The following is a 15,069-nucleotide window of genomic DNA, read 5'->3' as shown; positions in this document are numbered from 1 at the left end:
AAAGGTGGCTAATATACACTCATGGTGGGGAAAGCCTTTTCCCAACACATGCACACACACACGTGTGCTCACGTACGCACACACACACACGAAAATATTGAATTATTTATCTATAAAAATAAAAAATTTCAGCATAGTAAAAAGATTTAAAAACTCAGAAGAATCTAAAACAAATTGGGAAAACATTTTAAACACATATTTGAAAATGCATCTGAAAGTAAAATCAGGTAACAATATAGTCCTGTGTTTTTAAGGAGAACAGTTCTCAATCTTTTCACACACATAACACATATAGACTGATAGTCTGTGTCTCTTCTATAATTTAATCCCTATGTAGAATTTTCACTGGCTTTGTGTTTTATGGTACATAGTAAAGCTATGCTGAAATACATTAAAATATTAGATTAATTCATCTGGCAAATATCTTAAGTTCAAGGAAACATATATATATTTTTAAAGATTTCTTGTCCACTGTATTAAATCAAGTTCTGTGCACTGAATATGTTTTCCTTGAACAGAATTTTTAGATGATTTTTATTTCTTTATAAAGTAATGAAAAGTTTGCTGGGATTATGTAGACTCACCTAGTTTTATTTCCTAGATCCAAGAAAGAAAAGGCAGGATTTTTAAAAGGGGGATTGCATTCCCTTCAGATTGTTATTCTAAATCTGACTTGATAGCAGAATCCAAAGTACATCATATCCCAGATAAAGCTAGCTGCTTGCCAGACTGCTCTGTTACAATTGAACTGTAAATGGCTCACATCAGCACATTCTGTCAACTTTACATAAACCCCACTTTATGTAACATGATTATAGATCCCCTGAACACTGCTTTGTACCTGCAGCTTGCAGACTGATTCTCTCAACATTGTCTACCAGGCATGACTGTGAAAAGCAGCATGGGCTGCCGTTGAGGTTGCATATGTAGGTAACAGGCAGCTAGCGCCTGGTTTTTTCGTTTTTCTAGATGCCTGTTACCCTCATTGTAAAATAGAATGGGTGAGTGTGTTCTTTTTCTCTTTTTCCTCAAGCCATTTATCTTTGATGCCTATCTTTGTCACATCCAGAGATGTTTTGGGGCTGGCTAACTTTGACCACAGGACTTGACTCCATAGGAAGAGCTCCTGATTCATGTGGTCAGCACACCCTCTCGTGCAAGGGGATTTATCCAGGAAAGCATTGCTTTCCATTTGTCTCTGATGATATCATTCCTCTGGTCTGTGATCTGGCTGACCTGATGATATGGATAGTTCTTAGGAGTTCAGTTCAGATCAGCATTCATTGAGCCTTTGCTGTGTGCAAGCCTGAGTGAAGAAACTCCCGGAATTCAGAATTACTGGAAGGAAATGTTTCAGGTGTGGAGTGGTGTGAGATGAGGCTGAAGAGAGAAGGAGGAGTCAGATTGGGAAGGACTTGGATGCCACATGTGGGTTGTTTTTTTCTGTGGGCAGTGCTGAGTCCTTCATTCCTTGCTTTCTTGCACACCCACATTCAATCCTTCAGCAAATCCTTTTGGCCAGATATCCCAAATCTGATCATCATCACCAAGCTAATCTAAGCTACTTCTACCTCCACCAGGATCACATCAATGGCTCCACAATTAGTCTGGTAATCAGGTCTCCTTGCTCCCACTTCTGTCCCTCTATGGTTTACCCTATGTACAGAGTGAGAGTGTTTCCTCTAAAACACAAGTTAGATAATGTCATTCCCTAGTACTCAAACCCCAATGGCTTCTTCCCCATCTAGAATAAAATCCACATTCTTACCAAGGCCTGAAAGGCAAGGCCTCATTTGCGTTGGTCCAATACTCCCTCTCCCTGCCTCATGGCTGACTCTCTCCCCTCATCGCTGTGTGTTGAATAAGGACTGTCCTGACTACTCTTTCTAAAAATCCCCCACCCCATCATTTACTCTCTCTGTTTCCATATATATATTTATATGTGTTTGCTTATTTCCAATCTTGTCCACAGGAATGTAAGCTTCAAGAAGGTAGAGATGTGTCTGTTTTGTTTACTGTTGTATTCCTAGTGCCAAGCACTGGGTATTTATTGAATGAATTAAATGAGTGCATCAATGAGTGAATCCACAGCCATTCAAAACTTGGGAGTGAAATGATCGGATGTGTGTTTCAGGCAGATCACTCTCTCTGCAGTGTGGAGGATGTATGTAAGGGGATCTGGGGTGTGGAAGGAAGGTAGAAAGGAGTTAAGAGAATCAGTTAGGAAGCTTTTGTGTTAGTTCAGGTCAAAGGTGTGAAGGACTAAACTAAGGCAATGGTATTTGGCATGAAGAAAGAGGAGATAGACTGAGAAGTATTTTAGTGATAAAATTGTCCAAATATGACCAAATTGTATCTGGGCCTCCCTTCAGAGTCTTGGCTACAGGAGGGAATGATAAAGAATGCTGGAACTGGCAGTGATGCAGTCTGAGGTTGTGGGGGCAGCATGATGTTGCCTGAGTGCCTTTTGGGACAAGTGCTTTTCCATTTCACCATTTCCCTAGGTTAAAATTGCCAAGGCATTCATGTGTTTCTTGTGAAGTGCAGAAGCATCGTCTTGCTGCAGATCCAAATGACTACAATAAGTTGGATGTATTTTTGGCACCAGATAGATGTTCAATAATAGTTTTAATGATAGTTTCTGCAGCAATTGGGTTTACCCTGGAGGCTTCCCATCTCTGTAATGACTAGGGCCAAGCCTGCTTAGTTTATAAGATCTGGCAAAATTACAGGGTGAATTGGTAATGCCGTGGGCTGTTGTACAAATTATACCAGGTCTGTCTCCTGTATAGAGGCCTGAGGCGCTTTTCTGAGCCCACTGTCTCTAGAGCCTTCAAGAATACTGATTTCAAAGGAAGTGCCGCGGTCTTAGGAGTTCCAGAAGCCATGCACCTAACAAAATAGAAGGGGACCCACAATGCCTAACTTGTAGAAGTATTTGATCTGCTTGAAATTTTTAAAAAAGTATTTGTTGAAACTGATACTTAGTAGAATGTCATAATTTTGTTTTCAATATAGTTTGGGAAAGTTCTTTTTAGCATATTATCTTAGCCAAGGAAAGAATTACGTGGTCCTCAAATCTATAAACTTTCAAACCAAGAGAGATTATGAAATTATTTTGGATGATTGGGGGAGAGGTCTTTCCAAAGAAAAGGTTTATCACATGGGTGATTTAAAACACTACTAGATTTGCCTCTCCAAGCAATGACCTAGAAATCTGACAATGTGATAATGAATTCCCAAACAAAACAAACAAACACAAAAATCACATTGGAACATCTCACAATTGGCAGGATGAAAACTGGCAACAATAACTTCTGGAAAAGTGAGTTGGATCTTATAGCATTAAAATGAGTTTGGGGACTATGACATGAAGTCAACACTTTCATGAGAATTTTGGAATGCTCAATTTCCCACAATCTCATCATTTCTCTGCCTGACAATCGTAATTATTCCTCATCAACTTGACAGTCAAATTTGCTTCCTGTAGTGATAATATACCTGCTACCATCCTGACCATATTGGAGAAATAGCTTTTACTTTGATAGATTTGCTCATTTTTGAAGCTAAATTTCTATGTTATTCTCACTACTCTCTTACATTATTCATTAACTAATCACTATTTGTGCTTTTGAGAGTGGTTTGTAACTTTGGAAGTAAAGAGGAGATACACAATTGTCTCCCTGATCATAAAGCAAAGACTATTTTACTTAAGTCACAAATTAAAACTAATTAATTATATGGTCAAGGCATGATGTACTACTTCAGAAAATGTTGGACATTATTGTATGTTTCTCAAATATCCAAAGTCATTAACAAATCATAGATTTAACACATGGGACATTATAGAGGAATCTAGTTCTGTACAAGCTGAGAAAATATGCATGGAACACTAAGACCAGGTCATATGATTAAAAAAAGAACAATAATAGAGAAAACAGAATAAAGTAAACAAAATTATAAAGATAGTTATAAAAACATTTTCTTTGTTACATATTCAATACATTTTTACACATCACTGAGAAGGTGACATTAGAAGAAGAAGGTACCTGCCTGAGGAAACGACTTACAGAACAGAGGAAACTGCCAGTGCAAAGGCCTTGAGGTGGGACCAGGCCTGGAGTGCAGGAGGGGAGCAAAGAGGACTAGAGGCCAAGTCTGGGGCAGAGCAATGCCTGGGGAGAGTAGTAGGAAATGAGGTCAGTAGGTGACTGGGGGCTGTGTAGGAGGCCAATGTGGGGATTTTTACTTTTACTCTGGAGGTAGTGCGGGGGGTGGGGGCTTGCAGTGTTTTCACATGATATGACTTAAGTTTAAATGTTGCAGCCTGGGTGCTGAGAATAAATTGTAGTGGGGATGGGCGGGATCAAGGAGACTCTTTAAGAGACTAATGCAGGATGGTGGCTAGGATCAGTGGGAGCAGTGGAAGTGGTGAGAAGTGGTTGGATACTGGGTATGTTTTCAAAGCAGTGCTGTTGGAGGGATTGTTGGTGAACAAAAGATGGAAGTCAAGGTTGATTTTAGGGGAAAGAAGGGGTCTTTATTTATCTTAGATTTTTAGGCATGCTGTAACAAATTTCCACAAACTGGGTGGCTTAAAATGACAAAAATGTATTCTCTCTCAGTTCTGCATGGCAGAAGTCCAAAGTTAACGTGTCTGTAAGGCTCTACGTCCTCTGGAGGTTCTATGGGAGAATCCATGTTGTGTCTCTTTCAGCATCTGGTGGCTGTTAGCATTCATTGGCATTTCTCGGTGGCATCTCTCCAATCACTGCCTCCCTTGTCATGTTGCATCCTGCTCTTCTGTCTCTTAGGATACTTGTCATTGAATTCAGGGCCCACCCAGGCAATCTAGGATAATCTTTAGTTAAGAACTTCCACTTAATTACGTTTGCAAAGTCCCCTTTTCCAAATAAGGCAATATTCACAGGTCTCAGGGATTTGGGCTTGGACATATCTTTTTGGAGGCTACACCTGCCTGAATTGTCAGATTAAATAATCGAATATTATTATTAAAGGTATTTATTGCATTGGTCATGTTAAATAATAGATAATTAAATCTCCACAAAAATCCAACATTCTGCTCAAATTTAGCCATTATCCTCATTCTTCATGAGATACGTTAATCCAAACTGTTAAAATATATGAATTATTCACATTTGAATTTTACTTTCTCTCCCTTTGCTAATCTATAGTTTGCTAAGAAAGCATTTATTTATTCATTTATTCACCAGATATTTATTCAGTGTCTAGAGTGTGCAGTTCACTGTGCTAGGCAATTCAGAGATATAAAAATAATTAAGTAATTCCTATCATTAAAGAACTGATATGTAATAATTTGGCTCAAACTTGTGCTTATTCCCCCATACTCTGTACTCATGTAGCTTGTAAGCACACAGCTTACTTACAGATAGTGTTTTGTGAATGAGAACATGGGTGACTAATTCTCCTTTGCTAGTTAAGAATGATAATGGTCGCAAAATCTTTCTCTTGCTTTTTGTTTTGCAATCCCTGCCCCTCCTTACATTGAGAAAGTTGAAGCAATTATAAATTGTGAGCTTCAGGTTCCAAAAGTGCTTTAAATTGCAGGAACAAGACATCAGAATGAATACATAGTGGGTGGAATCAGTTTATTTGGAGGAGCTTTTCCTAGAAATAACCCATCCTACAGTCTGATTTGGAGAAGAGAGTTTACTGAAGGGACAGAAGTGCTGGGAAACAAGCACCACAAAATATAAGTAATGTAAAAGAAACTGTAATCTTGGAAATGGAGGCATGTTAGTGACAAATGGTCCTTATGGAGTTTAGGAAAGAAAAAGTTGGTGAGAGTATTTTTCAGTGTTTATTCATGCCCACTCAACAGGAGGAAGAGACTATATTTGATGTCACTAGTGACCTGATCACTTGAAAAGAGATGAATTCTCTGATCTCTAACAGCTTGATTTAAATAGTTTACAGCAGGGGTCCCCAACCCCTGGGCCATGGACAGTTAGGGACTAACTATGCCGCACAGGAGGAGGTGAGTGGTGGGTGAGCAAACAAAGCTTCATCTGTATTTACAGCTGCTCCCCATCACATGCATTACTGCCTGAGCTCAACCTCCTGTCAGATCAGCAGTAGCAGCATTATATTCTCTTAGAAGCGTGAACCCTATTGTGAACTGAGCATGTGGGGGATCTAGGTTGTGTGCTCCTCATGAGAATCTAATGTCTGATGATCTGTCATTGTCTCCTGTCACCCCCAGATGGGACCATTTAGTTGCAGGAAAACAAGCTCAGGGCTCCCGCTGACTTTACATTATGGTGAGTTGTATAATTATTTCATTATATATTACAATGTAATTATAATAGAAATAAAACGCACAATAAATGTAATGCACTTGAATCCTTGGTCTGTGGAAAACCTGTTTTTCATGAAACCAGTCCCTGGTGCCAAAAAGGTTGGGGACTGCTGACTTACAACCTCCTTTGCAGCAAACCTGGACTCACAGAGTGAATACTCGATTGTTATTATAAGGAACTTGGAGACAGAGCCTGGTGCATAATATGAGTTTAACAAAGGTTGGCTATTATTATAATTTATTATTTTATTTTTCTTATTATTTCTTCCAGGGGATCAAACTTCAACAGCCTACTAGTTTTCTCCTTATGTTACAACAAGAATATTTCCTGACATTAGATTTTATCAAATGTTTGTCAAGTTGTCACATATCCCCGATTATTGTTTGTTTGTTCACACTAAAGCATGGTTTTGATTAAGCCCTTCTTCCTCAAACGCTTTTCAGTAGGTCAATGGTACCTATCAAATATTCTAAACTTCTTAAAGTCACATTCCAGACCTGTGTGTTACCATTTGGTTCCAACCTAATTCCAACCCATTTTTCCCACCACTCCACCATATTTTTTCTAGGCTATCACCAAAATAGACTACTGATCATTCTTCCTTTGCAAAACGTAGGCTCTCCTACCTCTATGTTTTTGCCCCCGTGCCTTCTGCCTCCTGGAATAATCCAGCTTTCTACAGTTATTCATCCCCTATTAGAGTCCTCAAGGGCCAGCTCAAAGGACACCTCTTCCACCAAACGTTTCTAGTTTCCTCTGGCTGGAAATGAGTGCTGTAAAAGTCCTTCAGTTTTTTGGTCTGTTTTTGTAGTGTTTGCCATATCACAGTGATCTGCCTGTATGTGGAAATATGATGTCACAGAAAGGAGCTAATGCTCTTTGGAGTCAAACAGACAAGTCCTACTAAGTAGCTTTATAAACTTGAACTGCTTACTTAAACTCTGTGAACTCAGTTTGTTCTCCTTAAGTTGAGAATAATTATACCTACCCTGTAAGTATTAATAAAAGGATTAAACAGAATGTGCTATGGGTCTCTTGGTGTAGTCCTTGCCACATTATGTGAGCCCTATATATTTTAAATTATTATTTCATTGTTATTATTATGTCCTCTACTACTTACAAGATTATGATCATTTTGAATTCAAGACCATGCATGTCTTGTTCATCTTTATATTATGCGTAGCATAGTGTCTTACACTTAGACCCTCGTTTGCTACATATGTGAGTGTATGTATATTAGTTTTTGCCTTCTCAACTATGTAATAAGTTTCTAGAGTAGTTATCCATTTATTACCTAGTTAAAGGCTGGTGTACTCTATATACAGCCAGGTAGGAATAAGACTTGTTCAGACACCCTCTGCTAGGAGTAATGCTCACTTAGCTCATTCGCTTTGGGCAACTGAATCTTGACTGCAGTTAGCTGGGGCCTTGGGAACCACTTAGCCCAGTTAACATTCTTTAAGAAGGTATGAAGGAAATGTGTGTAATTAATCACTGAAACCATGCTATAAAATTAGTACTATTATAATTCAAATTAAGTTGAACATGAACATATATCCAACAAACTACAATGGATATTGAACATGATTCTGATAGCAACATTCGTTCCCTTCACATGAGGAAATTGATGAAACCTTAGGTGAGTGTGAATCAGAGAAATGCCTCTGACCTAGTGTTGGTCCCTTTGCGTGGCTCCTTTCCCGGGTGCTACAGTCTGCATGTCCTACTTCTACCTGTCTCAGAATAAGCATGCATTGCCTCAGAGTCTGGGTTATGACTAGAAGAGGATATTTGGTTGCTACATTTACAATCACACAGGACAATCTCTAAGTAGCACTTTATAAACCATTTTTTAGCTAATTGCGTCAAATGTAATTTGTTTCAACTCTATAATTTCATCAAATATAAGGATTCTTGTGCTTCCCCTATACTCTGTAAAATCCTTTTCCCCATTTTGGTTCCTGGAGTGGGATTGTGCTTTGCAAGCATCGCTGCAGCTTAGAATCTCTGAGAGGTTTTGATCTGTTCTATATTGAGGGGTTGAAAGTCATTAGAAGTATTTCTGTGGCTTTTTGATATGAGGAAACAGCCACTGGTTGGATTCCACCTAGAAAATGATCCCGTGTTGTGTAGAAATCATTTTTATGGCTTCCTAGTGTCACTGTGGAATATTTTCTATGCCTACTTCCAATTCAGAAAATTTAAGCATTGATTGAGTTACATGCCACTGTTAAACTCTCAATAAATAGTTATTGAGTAACTTTTGAGTTTTTGTTTTTATTCTTAGAGTTTGTGAGGTGTCTGAATCCTGTGAATAACAAAATCCCCAAATATTTACTATCTAAATTTCATGGTATCTAAAAGTATTTTGTGACAGTCATGTAACCTACATATTACCCTCATAAAATGAAGCTTAGGCAATTATGTATCACTATGAAAGTGAAACGATTATTAACTAATTTTATTAAATCTGGTCCTGATAACATTATAGTATGAAGGAATGAATTCAGAGATGAAGGTGAGATGATGAAAGAAAATTAATAAGAAATTTGAAATAATTTAAACTTTTTCTTCAGTGGATTGTTCCCAATGTCTCTTTGTTAATTCTTCATCAGTCATGTGATATACATTATACATGGTTTTGCAATGTTAAACTGTCTCTCCTATAGATATTGGGATTTATTTCTAGCAACAAGACTAGATTTTTGTTTGGAAAAGATAATTGTTGAAAGAGAAAAGGAGGTTATAATTCAATTGCCTTTTCACAGCTGGAGAGAAATTAATTTTAGCCAGTGTTAGAAAAATTAAGTTCTATAACATTTCTTTTGCTTTGAATAAATGCAATATTAGCTTTGGTGGTGAGTCTCTTGTGTACCTGTTTCATTTTAACAAATGAAAGAAACTGAGAGATATTTAATGTCTAGCTCAAGGACACAAGGAGTTGTAATACAACTCAAATCTCTTGACTTCTAATCCAGGACATTTTTCACTACTTTTCATTCTTTTTATAGTTCTTTTAATTATAAAATCACCATAGAAAGGACTAATGTTATGGACTGAATGTTTGTGTTTCCCCAAAACTCAGATGTCAAAGCCCCAAATTCTCAGTGTGATGGTATTTGTAGATAGGACTCCTACAGAAGTATTTAGGGTTATATGAGGTCATGAGGATAGGGCCCTCATGATAGGACTACAGCTCCTTATAAGAAGAGACACCAGAAAACTTGCTGGCCCTCTCTCCATCATGTGAGAACACAGCAAGAAGGCAGCCATCTGTAAATTGGGAAGAGACCCCTTGCCAAAAACTGACCATGCTGCCACCCTGATCTTGGACTTCTAGCCTCCATAGCTGTGAGAGAACATGTTTCTGTTGTTTAAGTCACATAGTAGGTGGGATTTTGTTATGAGAGATGAGCAGCCAACAACCAATTAAAAAATACTTTTTTCATATGGCCAAATTCCGCTATTTTCCCATTGATTTGGTAATGTTGCAAGTACTGACATTACAGTTAGAAAGTAAGAAGTATACTTATCCCTGCAGTGCATGCTAAGTTTCTGCAACTTGCAAATTCACAGTTGTAGACAGAGGTGTTTTGTATAATGTATGAGCAAATTCTGTTCTTGTGCCTGCCCTTGAGATGGGTCTGCTTAAGCAAACAAACATTAATTTGATTAAAAAGAATATTTATTATGTCTTAAAATCATTCTTTCAAATGAGAATATGTTATTCACTATTGAATGTTCAGGGCTAAATTAGGTGATTCCTAATTATCTTGGTCAAAGAAGTTAGTAGCAGAGGGAGTTTTGCATTCTTTATTCTGCAAGGCATTCATCCACATTATTACCCCAGCTTCCAATAAGATAAGAATTATTTGGCAGGGTAAAATTAGCTACAACAACTTCTGCTCAAACTAGAAACTTAACATTTAGGAAGGAACTAATATCAAAAGTGGTTGTTTCTATTCACACTTGTACATGGACTCTGTTCACGCCAGAAAAAAAAAAAGCTCTTGATTTTTCCTATTGTAAGTCAAATCTGGATGGGTAATGTATGTTTGAGGTGGGACACTGTGACTAAGTTTCGGTTTTGGATTAAGAACTGTCAGGAGAGGTCAACTTGTTTTTGTTTAAATCCAAAGTAAATGCATACAAGGACATTGATTGCATTGCTGACTGTCACAGAGAAATGTCTGGAAAGATTTTTAAAATGTACTGGTTAATAGTGGTTATCTCTGAGAAATGAGACTGTTGTGATATTATATTTTTTAACTTTATGTATTTCTTTATTATCACAATATTGTTAAGGAAAAGATAACCAATAGGTTTTTTAAAGCTTTTTGCTAAAGCTGTGGTTTTAAAACCAGTGAATTTAAAATCAGAAATAAAATATATTTCCCTTTGGGAAAAAAGAGGCATTTAAGAAAGCAACAGTATAGAGACACCTATAATATAATATAGGTTACGTTAGAAAAATGGACCAGTACAGCAAAAACAAAATCTCAAACTCTCCAAAATACTTATTTTGAGAGTTTTTTTCCTGTATTGCAAGAGTGCTTGTATATTAATAACAATAATGGCATGTCCTATCAGAGTTTTACAGCTTACCAATTAAAAGACACTCTCTCATTTGAGCTCAACAAGGATGCTCTACAGTAGGGAGGGCAAACATGGCTTTCTTCATCTTACTTGTGATGTAACTGGGGCTCACAGAAATTAAGTGAATTGTCCAGGTTGAAAGGGTAAGAAATGGTTGAATCAGAAGTTAAAATAAAGTGCAGTATTCTTTCCTGTATAGAACTCTACATTCACTATCGCCACTTACCTCCCATTCTCTCCTGAAAATCCAATCACGTTTTCATGCTTACCACTCCAGTGAACTCTTATCAAGGCCACCAAGAACCTCCATCTTGCCTTAACGATGGTCAGTTTTCAGTCCTTATTTCACTTGACCTCTTGGAGCTCTCCTTCTTTAAATTTTCAAAAATACTTTTTGAATAGGTAGTACATGTATATGCTATAACATTCAAAAGATACAAAAGGATATGAACTGAGAATAAGTTTCTCTTCTATACCACACAGTTCTCATGCCCAGAAGTGACCTTGTAACTAGATTATTGTGTATCCTTTGAGATATTCTAGGCATATACAATGATATATTTTTTTTATTCCTTTGTTTTCTTATATAAAAGATAGGTAACATACTAAAGATATTAACATACTAAAGATACAAACTTTGACTTGTTTAATTCAGTCATATATCTTCAGGAGCCTTCCATATTGTACCTATAGAGCTACCTCATTCTTTTTAATAACTGAATAGTATTTCATTTTCAAGATGAAGCGTAATTTATTTAAATAGTTCTGTGATGATATATATTCAAGTTGGTTTAATCTTTTGCTATTGAATTTAATTTGGGAATCTATGTCCTAGTTTGTTTGTCATTTTGCATATCTCTAAATATACTATAGGATGAATTTTGAGAAATAGAATTGCCTAGTCAAAGAGTATATTTACACCAGAAATTTTGGTATTGCCAAGTTGTTCTTGAAAGAGAATGTGCCAATGTATACACCACCTCCCACCGCAATATCTGAGACTGTTTCCCTATAGCCTCACCAATATAGTGCGTTAGTAAACTTGCGATTTTTGTTAATCTGATGGGTGAACAATAGTATCTCAATGAAGTTTAAATTTTGTTTTCTCTTATTTGAGGGAGGCTGAATATCTTTTCATTTCCAAGAGCCATTTGTATTTTATTTTTTATGAACAATCCTTTACTCATTTGTTTTCTTCTGGATGTTGCTACCACACTGGTTGATCTCAGTCTCTTGGCTGGGTCTTCCTCTTTTATAGATCTCTAAATGCTGGAATGTCCCAGTGCTCTGTCTCCAGCTTTTTTTTTTCTTTATTTTTCTACTAATTATCAAATGAGTTTCTCCTGTTCTATATAAGTTTCTCCTCTTCTATATAAGAGGTGATGCTTTCCGAACTTACAACTCCAATTCTGGCCTCTTGCCCAGACTTTTGTCAACTGCCTGCTCAACATCGCCTAGATTTCTAATAGGCATCTCAAATTTAATATGTCTCAAGTATAACTCTTGATTAACCCCCTTCCACTCCAAGTACTTTCCATTTCACTAAAGAGATCTGCCATTCCAGCAGCTGATCAAGATAAAACATAGAAGTCATCCTTAATTTCTCTTTTTCTCACTCTCAATAGCCAATTCCTCAGTAAGCCTACCCAGCTCCACCAGTAAGCCTACCCAGCTCCACCTTTAGAATATATCCTGAAACCTACCAATTCTAATTACTACCTCTGCTATTATCCTTTCTCTTGCTACTGCTGCTTCCACTATGCCAACCCAGTCCTCCTAACATCATTACTTATCTAGATGAATTAGATAACCTTCAGTTCCCAATCTTGTCTCTTTCTAGTTTATTTTCCACACAGCATTCAAGATGAGCTTTTAACAAGTCAGATCATGTCACATGACTGTTAAGAAGTAGCCAGTGACTGTCTATCATACTTATAACAAATTCCAGCCCCCTTTTATGGTCTAGGTGATCTAGCATCTACCTACCTTCGTGATTTTTATCTCTCATCATTTCTTTCTGTAGTTTCCAAACTGGTGTTCTTGTTATTTTTGAATACACTAAGCTCATTCTTCCCTTGGAACCTCTACATTCTCTGTTTCTTCCGTTGGAGTTCCTCAGATAGTTGCATACCTTGCTTCCTCTTCCATTTTGGTCTCAAACACTACCTTCTTAGAGGGGTCACCCTCTCTAAAGTATCCCCCTCATATGCCACTTTAACTTGTTTTATTTTCCTTTTACCTGCCATTTACTAAATTATATTACACGATCATATGATTATTGCCAATTTCTCTTAATTTATTGTACGTTGCATGAGGTCAGGATTTTATCTTTGCTCATGGTAGAATCTCCAGCACCTAGAATAGTGCCTGGGACATAGTAAGTACTCAATAAATATTTATTGAATAATAGATAATTACACATTTCAAAGATCTTGGACCAGTTTCCAAGTACCAAATGCAATGTATTTTAACCTCAAATATAACTGCAATCTCTTCTTTTCCTCCCTTCATCCCTTCCTTCATCTTTTATTTTAAAAATATACTGCATAATTATTTTATTTAATGTTATGGTACATTATTGAGATATGTATTTTTAAGCTGTGGCGTATTACTGAGATATAAAGTTTTTTTTTCTTTGTAATACTGAAGAAAGATTTCTGATATTTCAGATTTGTGGTGAGAAGAAGCAGCAACATATGTTAGAAGGAATTCTAGAGGGAGAAAGTTTGAGTATTATTTTCATCTTCACCACTGGTTAAAGTAACCACTGTGGCCAAGTTAATCTCACTGCTCAGAATTTCAATAACTGTAGTATGAAGCTAAAAGCAATATAAGTTTATAAAATATCAGCTTTTATGGAGTGGCTATTTTGTTCCATGTATAATATTACCGTTGAGGTAGATACCATTATCATTCCTGTTTTAAAGATGAGAAAAGTGAAGAATTTATAATTCTTGTCCAGTGTTTCATGGCTAGTAAGTAAAGGAGCCGGTCCATGTATTTGACCAAAGCCTAAGTGGTTGGAGAATGTTCTGAAAACTAATGAAGCAATTCCCATTTTTCCTTTCTACCCTGTGTGTGGGTACAATGTGTGAATTCATATGGATATGAAATCATGGATATGAAATCATATGGATATGAATTATGTTCCCCTTGTTTTCTAGTTTCATGGTGTAACATTGGTAGAAAGCTGAAATAATCCATGGAGAACAGTGTCTGGTATAAAGAATCGTGGTTGTCAAGAGATTTTCATGGCCCATTAGATCAGGAGCATTTTGAGAGCCATTCAGGACTGTGGCTTATTCATTTCTGTACTCGTAGCACTTACAGCACATACAGGGACTAGTATGTAGAATGTGTTCAGTGAATGTTGGTGAAAGAAATGAATGAATAATCTGATTGTGGTGGGAGGTAATAGACATCATGCTAGAGAGGATTCATAGCCACAAATTATTGATTCAACAAATAGTTATTGTTTAGACTGTAAGCTCACCCTACAGTCTATGTTCCAGGTCATTTCCAATTTTTAGCAGAGGGCAGGGTTCTTGAGGCACTCTGATTCCTTGACTCCATAGCACTGTTGCTATGGAGTCCATTCTTTTGGATGGAGCCACTGCATTGTCTGCTGTTTTGAGGCTGCTTTTTGTTAGGGTTATTTTTGTTTTTTAGAGGAACAATCCAGAGAGCCAAAGGCTCTGCTTGCTAGTTCACCTCTTATACCTGTGGAGGACTAATAGGCTATTGTTTTGCTTCAGTACTCAATGCCAGTAATGATGTTTTTCTGGGTGTCTTAGTTCATTTTCTGCTGCTATAACAGAATATCACAGACTGGGTAATTTATAATGAACAGAAATATTTTGACTTATGATTCTGAAGCCTGGGAAGTCCAAAGGCATGGCACTGGCATCTTTGTGAGCCTTTGTGCTGCATCATAACATGGTGGAAGGGCAAGTGAACGTATAAGACAGGGAGAGGAAATCAGGCCAAACTCAACCTTTACATCAGGATACTGCTCCCACAATAACTAACCACTTACATAATAACAGCATTATCCATTCATGAGGGCAGAGCAATCACGACATAATCACCTCTTAAAGGTCTCATCTCTTAATACTATTACAATGGCAATTAA

This window comes from Gorilla gorilla, chromosome 11, assembly GCF_029281585.2.
Source record: "Gorilla gorilla gorilla isolate KB3781 chromosome 11, NHGRI_mGorGor1-v2.1_pri, whole genome shotgun sequence".
In the NCBI taxonomy this organism is placed as follows: Eukaryota; Metazoa; Chordata; class Mammalia; order Primates; family Hominidae; genus Gorilla; species Gorilla gorilla.
This window is presented reverse-complemented; position numbering follows the sequence as displayed.